Genomic DNA, 13,063 nt, shown 5'->3' on the forward strand with positions numbered 1-13,063 from the left:
TGCAGGCCTGGAAGTGGGGGTTCGCCAGAGGGGCTCGCAAGGGTAGTTTGCAGTCCCATTTCGCATGTGCAACGAGTGCGCATGTTAGGGCTATGAAGTCCAACAAGTAGACCAGAAGAGTACACGTATCCAGCATGCATAGAGCCTACCAATAATGTCAATTCTATGAACAATAACCATGTGTATAGATATTCGATTGTCCCCTTCAATGAGACACAACGAAAAAAACACTCAACAAAAATTTTTAGTATTTTATTATTCCATTTATGAAGGATATAAAATATTTAAATTTATTTTAAATAAAAATATTATAAAATTATGTTGTAAATATTGATTTACCTTTAAGAATCACTAACCTTTCAAATTTCCATATATAAAATCTTAATTATTATATCTATTGTTGACTATTATAAATATTGGATGATTATCTCTGGGAAGCTTTTATATAATTTTCAACATTTATTGATGGGCTAGCATGTTTATAATTGTTATACGTCATTGTGTTGGAATAATATAACATATTATCTTTTGAATATTTTTAAATGTTATAATTTATTTTTATCATACCATGTGTATTATCTATAAAAATAAATATTTATATAAAATAATTTAATGCATTTAAATTAATAAATGCAACTAATCCCATATATTATAGCAATATGAGGTTAAAAAATAAATAATCATATTCATATTACAATATTTGACACATGGCACTCTCTATTTAAAGTACTTAATTATAATTTGGGTAAATTTCTTTTTACTAGTTGTCTTTTAATTTTTTGAGTTATTCCATGCTTTTGTTAAAATATAAAGTTTACTTCTTTTATATGTGAAATATAAAGTTGATTTTAAATGAATTATCTTTGAATTTTAATATTTTACTTAATTGAATTAGCTTTTGATTTTATAATATTAAAATTAATGAATATTAAATTGTTAAGCTTAAAATATAAGTTTAAAAACACATAATAATAACATTTATCAAATTGAAGTTATATTTTTCAATTATAATAATAGTTAATTGCACTCATTGATTAAAGTAAAGAAAAGATAACTGTAAAATTATAAATAAAAATCAAATTTTAACAATTTTAAAATTAAAAATTTAATTTAATAATATAAAAATTAACATGTAAGAAATTATTAATAATATTATTTAAATTATAATATATTAATATTAGTATTCAAATCATAACGAATATTTGTATTCTTTTAATTTTTGTAAATACTTTTAAATTTATTAATGAGTTCTTACAAAATCCGTTGAAAATTTGAAAAAAACTTATAAAAATATTATAAATTTAATATAAACAACTGAGGAGAATACAAATTAATTATAAAACTATAATTATATATAGGTACAGCTAACATCAAGACACTTTTGCTGACTGGATTGAGTGGGAAAAGGAATCCAAAAACAACATTCTTAATTGGTTAATTTGGATTGCATGAACTTTCGACCTAATATTCCGATATTAATTCAACCGGAAACTTAATTTAATTTATGCATTACATCTTTAATATTTGAATTAAAATATTATAACTCTTTTTCTGAACAAAAAATTAGGGTGAAATATATAAATATTCATCCAACTATTAAAAATTTCATTTTAAATATTCAAAATAAAAATATATAATTTAAGCACTTCCATTATATAGTTCGGTCATTTTAATTACTTTCATTAAAACCACGTGGCGGTTTAAAAATTGGCATATTAACAAATTTATTCCTCAACTTGACATATTATATCAATTTAGTTCTAATTGTAAAAATTAACTCTCGAATTTACAAATGATCTTAATTTAATCCTAACTCTAAAAATTCAAAGAAATATATAAAAATACATAAATATTTTTTAAATATCATAATAAATTTAAATTTTATATTAATATGAAGTAAATATAATTATATTAATATTAAATAAAATAAAATCCCCATCTCTCTCCCCCTCTCCCACCAGACCTCTCTCCCTCGTCCCTCCCCCAACAAAGGGAACCACCATCTCTAGTATTTGAGTTGAAGTAAAGCATGAGGGGGGCTAAAAAGAAAAAAAAAGTTGTTGGGGATCAACCCAATTAAGCAACAAACAAGTAAAAAAATAGCGGAAGAAATTGAGAAATCGAACACACAAATTTAAGGTGAAAAAACCCCTCCAAAGAGGATAAAAAATCATGAGCAAAGATAATTTTACTATAATGGCAAAAGAACGAAGAGTACAAAAGATGGACATAAAAACTAAACCTTGAAACTCGAAAACATAGAACCCTTAAAACTTAAACACAAAATTCTCTAAAAGTGTTATGAGTTCTAATATTTTAATGGGTGTGTTTTCTAAGGTTGTTAAAGAGCCTATTTATAGGATAAATTCGTAGGTCAAATAATAATAAAATAATCTAAACCAATCAGAATTCAATTGAAACAAATAAAAAAAATTTAATTGAGAGGTTATCTCTCAAATTTGACTAAAATATGAGGCATACTCAACAAATCTCCACCTTGACTCGTATTTCCACAACGTCATCTTTGCCAAAGCTCGCCACAGGCATATCTTGAACTATGCAATGAATTAACTGAGCCGAATATGTGCTTAGAAGCTGGAAGACTTCTAGCCTTCAACTTGTGCACTGCCAAATTAAAACTAACTCGGGTCTGATTTTCACAAACACAGAGCCTTAACTTTTCAAAAACCTGCATCCAAAAGAGAATACCTCTTCAACAAAATGGTCATAACTTTTTCCCTCCCATGACCAAGTTGCCTCCACCCCAAACAAGTTGACTTCGACTCAATAAATTAGGGACATCCGGTTTCACCGACCATTGTAGAATCTTCCAAAATATAAAGATTGTCAGTCTTTTTACCTTTTAACAAAACGAGAGCCTCACGCGACACCTTAATGTCACTCGACTAGATGTTGATTCTACAACCTTTCGAGTCTAAAATACTCAAGGAGATGAGATTCTTTCGTAAATCAGATACATACCTAACATTTGAGAGCATCCTAATCGTCCCATCGTGCATCCTAATTTTAACAGTACCAATACTGATTACCTTACTAGATGAATCATTTCCCACGCACACAATTCCACCTTTAACTGAACTGTATGTGGAGAACCATTCTTTATTAGGACATATGTAGAAAGAACATCCCGAATTTAGGATCCACTTGGATGTAGGCTCAGAGCTATCACTTGTTGACACTAACAAGAAATCATCATCGCTTTCGTTGGCCAAATTAGCACCAGCTACATCTTCTTCGTTACTCTCAGTATTCCTTTTATTTCGCAGTTTATAACAATCTACTTTGACATGACTTAACTTCTTACAATAGCAACACCTTTTGTCTTGCTTCTTTGATGTTACCAAAATGGAAGCTTGCCTGTCTACCTTGTTATTCAAACCAAACTCATTATCGAGTTTGTCTTTACTCAACAAATGACCCTTCATATCCTCAAACAAGAGTTTGTCTCAGCCATAAATCAGGGTCTCCTTGAAAGACTTGTATGAAGAGGGTAAATATCACAATAATAGCATAATCTGATCTTCATCATCAATCTTAACCTTAACATTCTTTAAATCATTCAAAAGAGTAATAAATCAACTAATGTTGTAACAGCCCATTTTTCAGTGGTGACGGAACAGTGTTTTCGAAACTAGAATTTTCTATTGTGTTAGGCCATAAATATTATTTATATAATATTTACAAATTCATTAGAGTCGTATTAAAATTTAGAAATTTTAATGTTTAGATAACTAATTTAAAAAGGACTAAGTTGTAAAAGGTACAAAACTTGTTAATTATTGCATTTAGATTATCAAATAGCTTAATTATTAAATGATGGAGGATCTATGAAGTAATTATACCTTGTTAAGAGTATTGACGGTAATAGAAACAAAAACAATTAAGTTTAGCTTATAATTGATGGCAATTTTGTAAATTTTGCAAAATTAAAATAAATTAATTTTAGCTTATAATTGATGGCAATTTTGTAAATTTTTCAAAATTAAAAACAAATTAATTTGAAGAAATAAACACTTTCTTCTCCATTTCTTCAACCCATTGCCAAAACACCATTGAAGGAGGGCTCTAAGAATCGGTTTTCATTTCCTTGGTGCATGTGAGCTCAATTCTCACCTTTTTTTTTGTATAAATTTTATGTTTTTAAGATCGTTACAACTAGGTTCAGCTAACTTGTACCTTCGTTTTTGAATCTGTTAAAAAATTTAGAAGTTTCCATTTATGAATCTTGGTTATTTTTTACCATAATTATGTTTTTGAATCTCTGATTGTGGTATTTGTTGTTTTGTGAAGTAATTTTTATTAGTTTTTTATTTAAGGATTAAATTGTTAAAAAGTAAAAATTTCAAGGTTTAATGGTGAATTAGAGGTTTATTGGGACTTTTTAAGGGCTTAGATTATACAGCTTTAAATTTTGATCTTGATAAAATGGTTAATTTGATTATTTTCAAGTTAAGGGACTAAATTTCAAAAGTTGTAAAAGTTAGTGGCAATTATGTAATTTTAAAAAATAAAAGTGTATAAAATGTAAAATTAATTGGAATATGAATATAAGCTAATAAAGGGAAAATTTTACATGTTAGATCAAGACCCTGTTGACTTACGTGGAAAAGGTAAAATTTTAGAATAGTCCCTAAACTTCTATAACTACTACAATTTAGTCCAGGTAAGTTCGTTTGGCTTGTAATTTAATATCTATATGAATTGTATAATGATATGCTATGGAATAATGGATATTAATTATTTTATTAATGATGTGAAATTACTCGAAAAATGCCTATTAAATTACTATGTTTGGGCCAGATGAACACGGGATAGAGTACAACTGATTACATGGCGTATTATATGAGGCTTGGAGAGCAAGAGATGTTACATGAATTATATATTTCCTGAGTATACCGAAGTTCAGCATTTTTTGCGAGCCATCGTGTATTACTCCCTGATTTTAGCGTGTTACCGGGGGCAAATGTATAGCCTTTGGGTTGGTACTTAGTGCCGAAGTGTGTTTCAGAAGGATGTTAGCCTACAAGCTAGGCACTTGGTGCTAAGGTGTGTTATCAGTTGGAATAGCTCCATTGATTATCTAGTGTGTTTTAGTTGGATTATAGGGGTACTTGTATCCGTACATCGTTCATCAAGCCATAAGTCTCGTATTAATACTTGTATAAAGACTGGTATACTATGAAACATTATTGAACTCTTAAGCTATTTTTTTTTTGACATGAATGATATTTGTGGATTATTTTGTGAATCTTGAAACCGAGCTATATAACTAGTTGGTTTGGATTATGGTCGATAAGAATTAATAATCTTTGAAACTATATTAGATTAAGTTTATCATGTTTATTTGGTAAGATTTACAATTTTTATTCGTCAAACTTACTAAGCTTCAATAAGCTTAGTTGTGTTAGTTTTTGTTTCTTGTAGATACTTTTGAGGGTCGGACAATCAGATCAACACTCAGGTTATACTATCCATCTGATTGTGGTAGATTTTGAATGTTCATTTTAGATTATATGGCATGTAATAGGCTTTTTATGTCATTACTTTTATTTTGGTATGTAAATATATAAAGTGTGCCTAAATACAAGTTGAAAACATAAGCATCATTACAATGATCTTAGTGTTGATTTGGTAAATGTTTAGTTGATAACTTATTATGAGTTATGAATGATGGAAGATGAATTTGGTACAAACTTTTAGCATATGTATGATTATTAGGTTATATTGAATTGTTGTGAATTGAGGTGCCTATGATAGGCATATTGGTTAGAAGTTTAAGTTGTGTGAATTGGCATGTTTTTGGCTGATTACATATAGTGTCAAATGGGAAGACTTATGAGGCAAAATTGAATGTGTGAAATAGCTTGTTTAAGGTTCATTTTGGGGCACATAGCCTACCACACGGCCATGTGCCATACACGGTCTCATTACACGAGCGTGTGAAATTATAATTTTAGGTGCAATACTCATACAGTCTGAGACACGACCCACGACACGGCCATGTGCCTCAAGTTAGTTTACTCACATGGTCTAACACATGGCCTGCAACATGGTCATGTGATCCAAGACAGTTTCGAACATGGGCAAGGACACGGGTTGGGACACGGCTATGTGTCTCAACTTTGAATACCCACACGGCCTGAAGAATTCCACACAGCTTGGCCACACAGTCGCGTGTCCCCTATTTTTGAATTTTTTATATTATCATGATATTTTCTAATTTGTTTCAAATTAGTTCCTAAAGGTTTTAAGATTATTTCTATAGTCCCTAAAGCTCGATTTAAGCATAGTAAATGTATGTTACTACTGTAATTCAATTACTTTGTTGTATTTGAGGAATTACATTGTAATGATTATGGTTTTACCTATTCATTTCGGTTAACTTTTTGTAGCATTCCCATAACCCTATTCTGACGATGGATATAGGTTAGGAGTGTAAGCTCAGTTTCATTCAAGTGAAACGTAAATAGACATTGTTTCAATACTAAACAATTAGCTAGAGACTTAGTTGCATAAAGAGTTTCTAAATTTTTCCACAAGGCGGATGAGGTTTTCTCCATCAATATCTCCTACAATACCCTATTCGCGAGGTACAATTGGATTATAGAAAAAGTCCTTTCACCAAGCTCTTCTCATTTTGTCTGATATTGATTCTCAGGCTTTTCCCCTGTATTGAGCTTTCTTAGGCCGGTCTAAACTAAAATTGTCATTAACTAAACTTGCCAGATATTGAAATTTGTGACACAACCAAACTTCTCAATGTCAAACATTGTTGTTTCTATCTCTGAATGGGCTGATCTATGAAAAATTGAACTAGCTCTAGTACCACTTGTTAGGGATCGACCCGATTAAGCAACAAACAAGTAAAAAATAGAAGAAGAAATTGAGAAATTGAACACACAAATTTAACGTGAAAAAACCCCTCCAAAGATGATAAAAAAACCACGGGCAGAAATAATTTTAGTATAATGGCAAAAGAACGAATAGTACAAAAGATGGAGATACAAACTAAACCGTAAAACCCAAAAACAAAAAACCCTCAAACCGTAAACAAAAAAATTCTCCAAAAGTGTTATGAGTTCTAATCGTTTAATGGGTGTATTTTCTAATGTTGTAAAAGAGTCCATTTATATGCTAAATTCGTAGATCAAATACTAATAAAATAATCTAGATTAATCAGAGTTCGACTGAAACAAATAAACAAAGTTTAACTGGGAAATTATCTCTCAAGTCTGACTGAAATATGAGGCATACTCAACAAAAGTAATGTACAATTGAAGGATCAAATGTAGGGAGTGATATGGGAAGAGTAGTCACAAATAGTAGCTCCTTCCCATCCCATACATTCTTCCCACAAATCCCAATCTGAATCATCCATTCCTCTCATTGGCTCATTTATCCCTTCCTCATACACTTCTACTGCCTTTGTTTCCCCTCTCAATTTACTCATCAATATCTGCATACGCATATTCCTCACAATAACAACAAAAATAATAGATTAAGTGTATATATTTTGAAAAGAATTTCAATTATTAAGTGAGAAATCTCATTTTATGTATTATATATATATATGAATTTTTTAGAATTAGGATCAAATTGAGATTATTTGTAAATTTTGAGGATTAATTCTTTTAAATTATGACTAAATTGATATAATATATCAAATTTGAGGGCTAAATTTATTACTATAATGATTTTTAAGAGCCACGTCAGCTTGTTGTTTTTTATTTTAACAGGAGTGGCCAAAATGACCAATCTATGTAACATTGGTGCTTAAATTGTAAACCTTTTATTTTGAGTGCCTAAAATAAAAAAAAAATTATAATTGAATGGCTATTTGTGTAATTTACCCAAAAAAATATAACTCCTTTTTCGGTTCAAACAAAAACAAAACATAAATGTTAAAACCCTAACATTACCATACATCACCTTATATAACCAACAAGTAATTGGGTGTAATGGTAAGGCATATTGCACGTCTAAAGAGAGCATGCAAGTTCAGGCCTTAGAAACGATATTTTTGGGAGAGGCAACCATGACATGGATCGTCATCTTACTTTACAAATTAAATCATTTTGAAGAAATACTTTTAATATTTATACTTTATCATTCACTCAAAACCTCATTTATTATTTATATTATTTTTTTATAAACATGTTTTTACATGATTCTTTTTATCATTTGGTGGATGTGTCATAATCTAATATTTATTAAGTGTTTATATAAAAAGTGAATAAAGTTTAGTTGAAATGGTAAAGTCAAAAGATTTAAGTTTTACTTTGTCCTAAATTCAAATCGCATTATGTATTGTTAATTTTTTTGTTGATTTTAGATATAAAACAAAAACAAAAACACTCGGATATTAATATAATTTATTTTTATATAAAATATATTTTAATCATTTTCAATTAAATTAATTTGTTATACTTATTCAATCATAAATTTAAATATAGTATAGATATAAATATTTAATTTTTAAAAGAAAAGACAAGTTTTTATATGAAATCTTTGTACTCAATAGCAATGATTAATCATCCAAGGAGTAATGCTTATTAGGTTGAATTGTTTTCCATGAATAAAATTCTTAAATTTCTTTCGAACTCAAGTTTTGAATATATTTATCTTATAAGCTTATAAAATGTAAAAGAGTCAATCTTTTACTTAACTCCATATTAAGGGCGTGTTTAGTATTGTTTCTAAGAAGTACTTTTGAGATAAAAGTATTCCTAAACAAGTTGCCTTTTTAAAGAAAAAATGCTTCTCGTAAGTCAAAAAATGGTCCAAAAGCACTTTTTTTCAAAAGCTAAAAATTTTAACTTCTCCAAAAAAATATTTTTTTCCCAAAAATACTTTTGAGAAGCAATGTTAAACTAAGCCTAAGTGGATCAAGCGGGGCTCTACATTGAACAAGTGACGTGACGGGATAGAAAAAATTTGAGAAGAGAGAGCATTACAAGATTGAGATATAGAGAATGTCACGTTAAATAGATAAAAAGATATGTAAAAGTACTATGGAGGCTTCTATAATAGAAGTTAAATTGTATTTTATTTTTATATATAAAAAAATGAGTAGATTAGTATTTCTACATTAAATCAAAGAGTAAATTGATCATTCTATTAAAAATTACATTCATTTCTGTTATTAAAATATGGTCCTTCTATGTCAGCATGAGATACATGTAGCATACCACGTGTCACTATTTGATTATTCTGTGAACTACACTAGTTTTTAATAGTACAAATAAAAGAAATTTTTAACAAAAAAAATCAGTTTACTCTTTAATCTAATGTATAGGGGCTAGTTTGTCAATTTTTTAAGTAGAGAAAGTAAAATGCAATCCAACTCCTAGTACAGGAGCCTTCATGGTACTTTTACCATAAAAGATTTCTTAACCATATACATCTGTTAATAATAAAGTAACGTGGTTAATCACACCCTTACAAAATTATTAAAATCATTAAAAGTAATTATTTGATATTAGAGAATGGCATATTTGTAATATGTGTGAAGAGAATTTATGTAACAAAAATGTTTACAAAAATTAATTTAATAATCAAATGCAATTTTAGTTGAAATGGTAAAGATGTTGTAAATTGTGGTATTTTTTTATTTTGTTTAAATCCATCAAACACATTTTCCAGATTTCACGAAAATGATAAAATTATTCCTATAATGTTTATTAATTTATAAAATAAGGGGTTTTTTTATAATTGTTCAACTGAGTCAAGACTTGTTGGAAATTATAGATTGCAAATATATTAGATATTATTAATGGATCACTTGGTGTGATTCATGAGCATTTATTCGGATTAGAAAGTGATTCAACCAATAAATATATTTGATTTCCATGGGACATGTTTTTTCTAAGTAGTATGTCAAATACGAAGGGTTATGGCTCTTCAATAGTGTCCATTGAGTGCATATAAATAGAGGGACTATGGTGCTCAAAAAAATTACAGTTTATCCAATTTCAGAAATTAAAGTAATAGTTACAGGATTCCTCGATTGCTAATCAAATAAAATCAAAAAGTTTTGTTGTATCCTGAGAGGACCTTTGTCTTAACCCTCTAGAAAATTTGCGTGGGGCAAATTGTTCTCTTTGGAAAGCGTCACCTACGCGTCAAAGTCTACTATTTAATTCCATATCATCTCTGAATCTATCGTCTCCACTCAAATTATCCAACAATCAAAGAGAACAAATTTGGAGACGGTGACGGAGGCTACCACCGCATTCAAAGTGATGAACCAAGAGTTTGTGAAACTTGACTAATTTGATGACTCAAACTTCAATCCCTAGAAGGATAAGATGTTATTCCTTCTTACCATTTTGAATGTGGCGTACGTTTTGGATCCAAACCTACAACCCGTGGAGGATCCTGCTCCCAATGCAAATGCCAAGGAAATTGCAAAAATGGCCAAACTCAAGAAAAAATACGAGGAAGACAATTTCTCATGTCAATCAATTATATGATCTCTACATGTTGATGCAATCTCCAGTGGAAATATGAAAAGCTCTTGAAAATAACTACAACACCAAACAACAAGGTACCGATAAATTTTTAATGATTTCGAATCCAAAATGCTCAATAGTATCCGATCATGGATCAAGTCCATGAACTACAAGTCCTTGTAAGCAGGCTTCGTGATTTGAAAGTTGTTATTAAGGAATTGTTACAAGTCGAGGCTATCATCTCGAAGTTGCCCTCGTGTTGGAAGAATTATCAAAAGAAACTTTTGCATGTGATAGAGGACTTCACTATGGAGAAAATACTTAGACATTTGTGTATTGAAGAGGAAACTCGGAAGCATGATGCGGTGTATCTTTCCCAAAGTTCTAAAGTGAACCATGTGAGTGAGTCCAAGAACTCTTGAAATGGTAAGTGAAAGGCCACATTTGAGACTAAGGACATGCAAAACAAGAAGAAAAAATCTCGCAATTGCTATAATTGGAATAAGAAAGAACACTACATTAAGGATTGTTAACTTTTAAAAAAGAAGCAAGATGTCACAAATTCCAAAGCCAATATGGTGGAGGACATGGACATAGTGGCCATGGGTATGGAAGGGATCGAGAGTTTAGAGATTGGTAAGATTACCGAACTCAACATAGCCATGACCGATAAGTCCTATAATTGATGGCTTGACTTTAGAGCTATTGTCCATGTGTGTAATGACTGACAAAAATTCAAGAGTTATGAACTAGTGACAAACCGTGAAGTGCTTATGGGCAACTATCAATCAGTTAAGGTACGCAATCAAGGGACAGTGGAATTCAACTTCACATCCGGGAAGACATTGACCTTGATCAATGTGTTGTATGTTCCGGATGAGAGAAAAAATTTAGTGTCCTCAAGTCTTTTATGTAACAAGGGATTCAAGATTATCTTCGAATCCGATAAGTTAGTCTTGCTTAAGGGTGATATATGTAGGTAATGGATATTGTAACGAGGGCATGTTCAAGTTGAGCATTGATATGAATAAAGTCAATTCTTCTACTTATATTGTTGAATCTTATCCTTTATGGCATGCGTGTCTAGCACATTTTAATTTTAAAACTTTACAATATATGCAAAAGAATGGTTATATCAGTCTAAGTAATGATAAGTTTGTGGATAAATCTGAAGTTTATATTCAACAAAAAATTACTAAGAAATCATTTCCTAATAAGTGTGAAAGGAATTCACAAGTATTAGATTTAATCCATTCGGTTGTTTGTGAATTAAATGGAACTCTAACAAGAGGTGGAAATGATTTTTTATCACTTTTATAAATGACTTTTCTAGATTTACTTATGTGTATCTCACGAGAAGTAAAGACAATGCTTAAACATTTTAAAAATGAGGTTGAGAATTCATTTAGTAAGAAAAACAAAGTGCTTTGTAGTGATAGAGATGGTGAACATTTTTCAAATGAATTTAATGTATTTTGTAAGGATCAAGGTGTGGTGCATGAGTATTCCACGCCATATACTTCGTAACAAAATGGTTTGACAGAAAAGAAGAATCGTACTTTAATGGATATGGTTAACTCGATATTGTTAAATGCTAAACTTCCATATAATCTATAGGGTGAAGCATTATTGACACGTGTTATAACCTTAACAAAATACCATCAAGAAAATTAAAAGTATCTCAATATGAGTTATGGAAGGGTTGGATCTTAGATTATTTCAAAGTTTGAGGGTGTTTGGCTTCCTATAGATTTCCCAATCAATGGAGAACAAAGTTAGAACCAAGATCGATCAAGGGTGCATTCGTTGGATATGCCCAACACTCTAAGGCTTATCATGTTCTTGATATAACAGCCCGTTTTCAGTGGTTTCGAGTGTAACACCCCTAACCCGTATCCGTCGTCAAAAGAGTGTTACGAGGCATTACCAAATATTACACATCATACACATACATTTATGCATTCATTATCGTACACTTTTCACAAACATTCACATTGTCCCCTACAAAGTTATACGAAACCTTAAAACATGCTTAAGAATGGTTCGAGACTAAACCAATCACATATAAAAGCTTCCAGACACTTAGAAAATTTATGCAATCACAGGTCACACGCCCGTGTGAACAGGTCGTGTGGCTCACACAGTTTCAAACATGTTTGTGTCATAGGTCGTGTGAAAACAAGGCATACATACTGACTTGTACCACACAGTCGAAGACATGCCCGTGTGCCTTGGCCGTGGTCAAAACTGACTTGGGTCACATGGCTAACCACACCCCTGTGTGTCTAGGCTATGCTCAAGACTGACATTTAATTGTAGGACTACCCTAGGGGACACACGGTCGTGTAACATGACCGTGTGTCGCACACGGCTGAGACACACGCCCGTGTCTCTACCCGTGTAGATAAAAATAGGCTATTTGTAAAGCCGTCTTGCCACCCTATATACATAAGCTTTTAAGACCATATTTTATAACCCAACAAGCAACCAAAACATTACCAAATCAAGCATGAATCATACCATTTCAACTGCACAACTAACTTACCAAAAAGACTATTTCATTAAACCATATAAATATACCAAATATACAT

Source organism: Gossypium arboreum, chromosome 4 (genome assembly GCF_025698485.1).
Source record: "Gossypium arboreum isolate Shixiya-1 chromosome 4, ASM2569848v2, whole genome shotgun sequence".
Lineage (NCBI taxonomy): Eukaryota > Viridiplantae > Streptophyta > Magnoliopsida > Malvales > Malvaceae > Gossypium > Gossypium arboreum.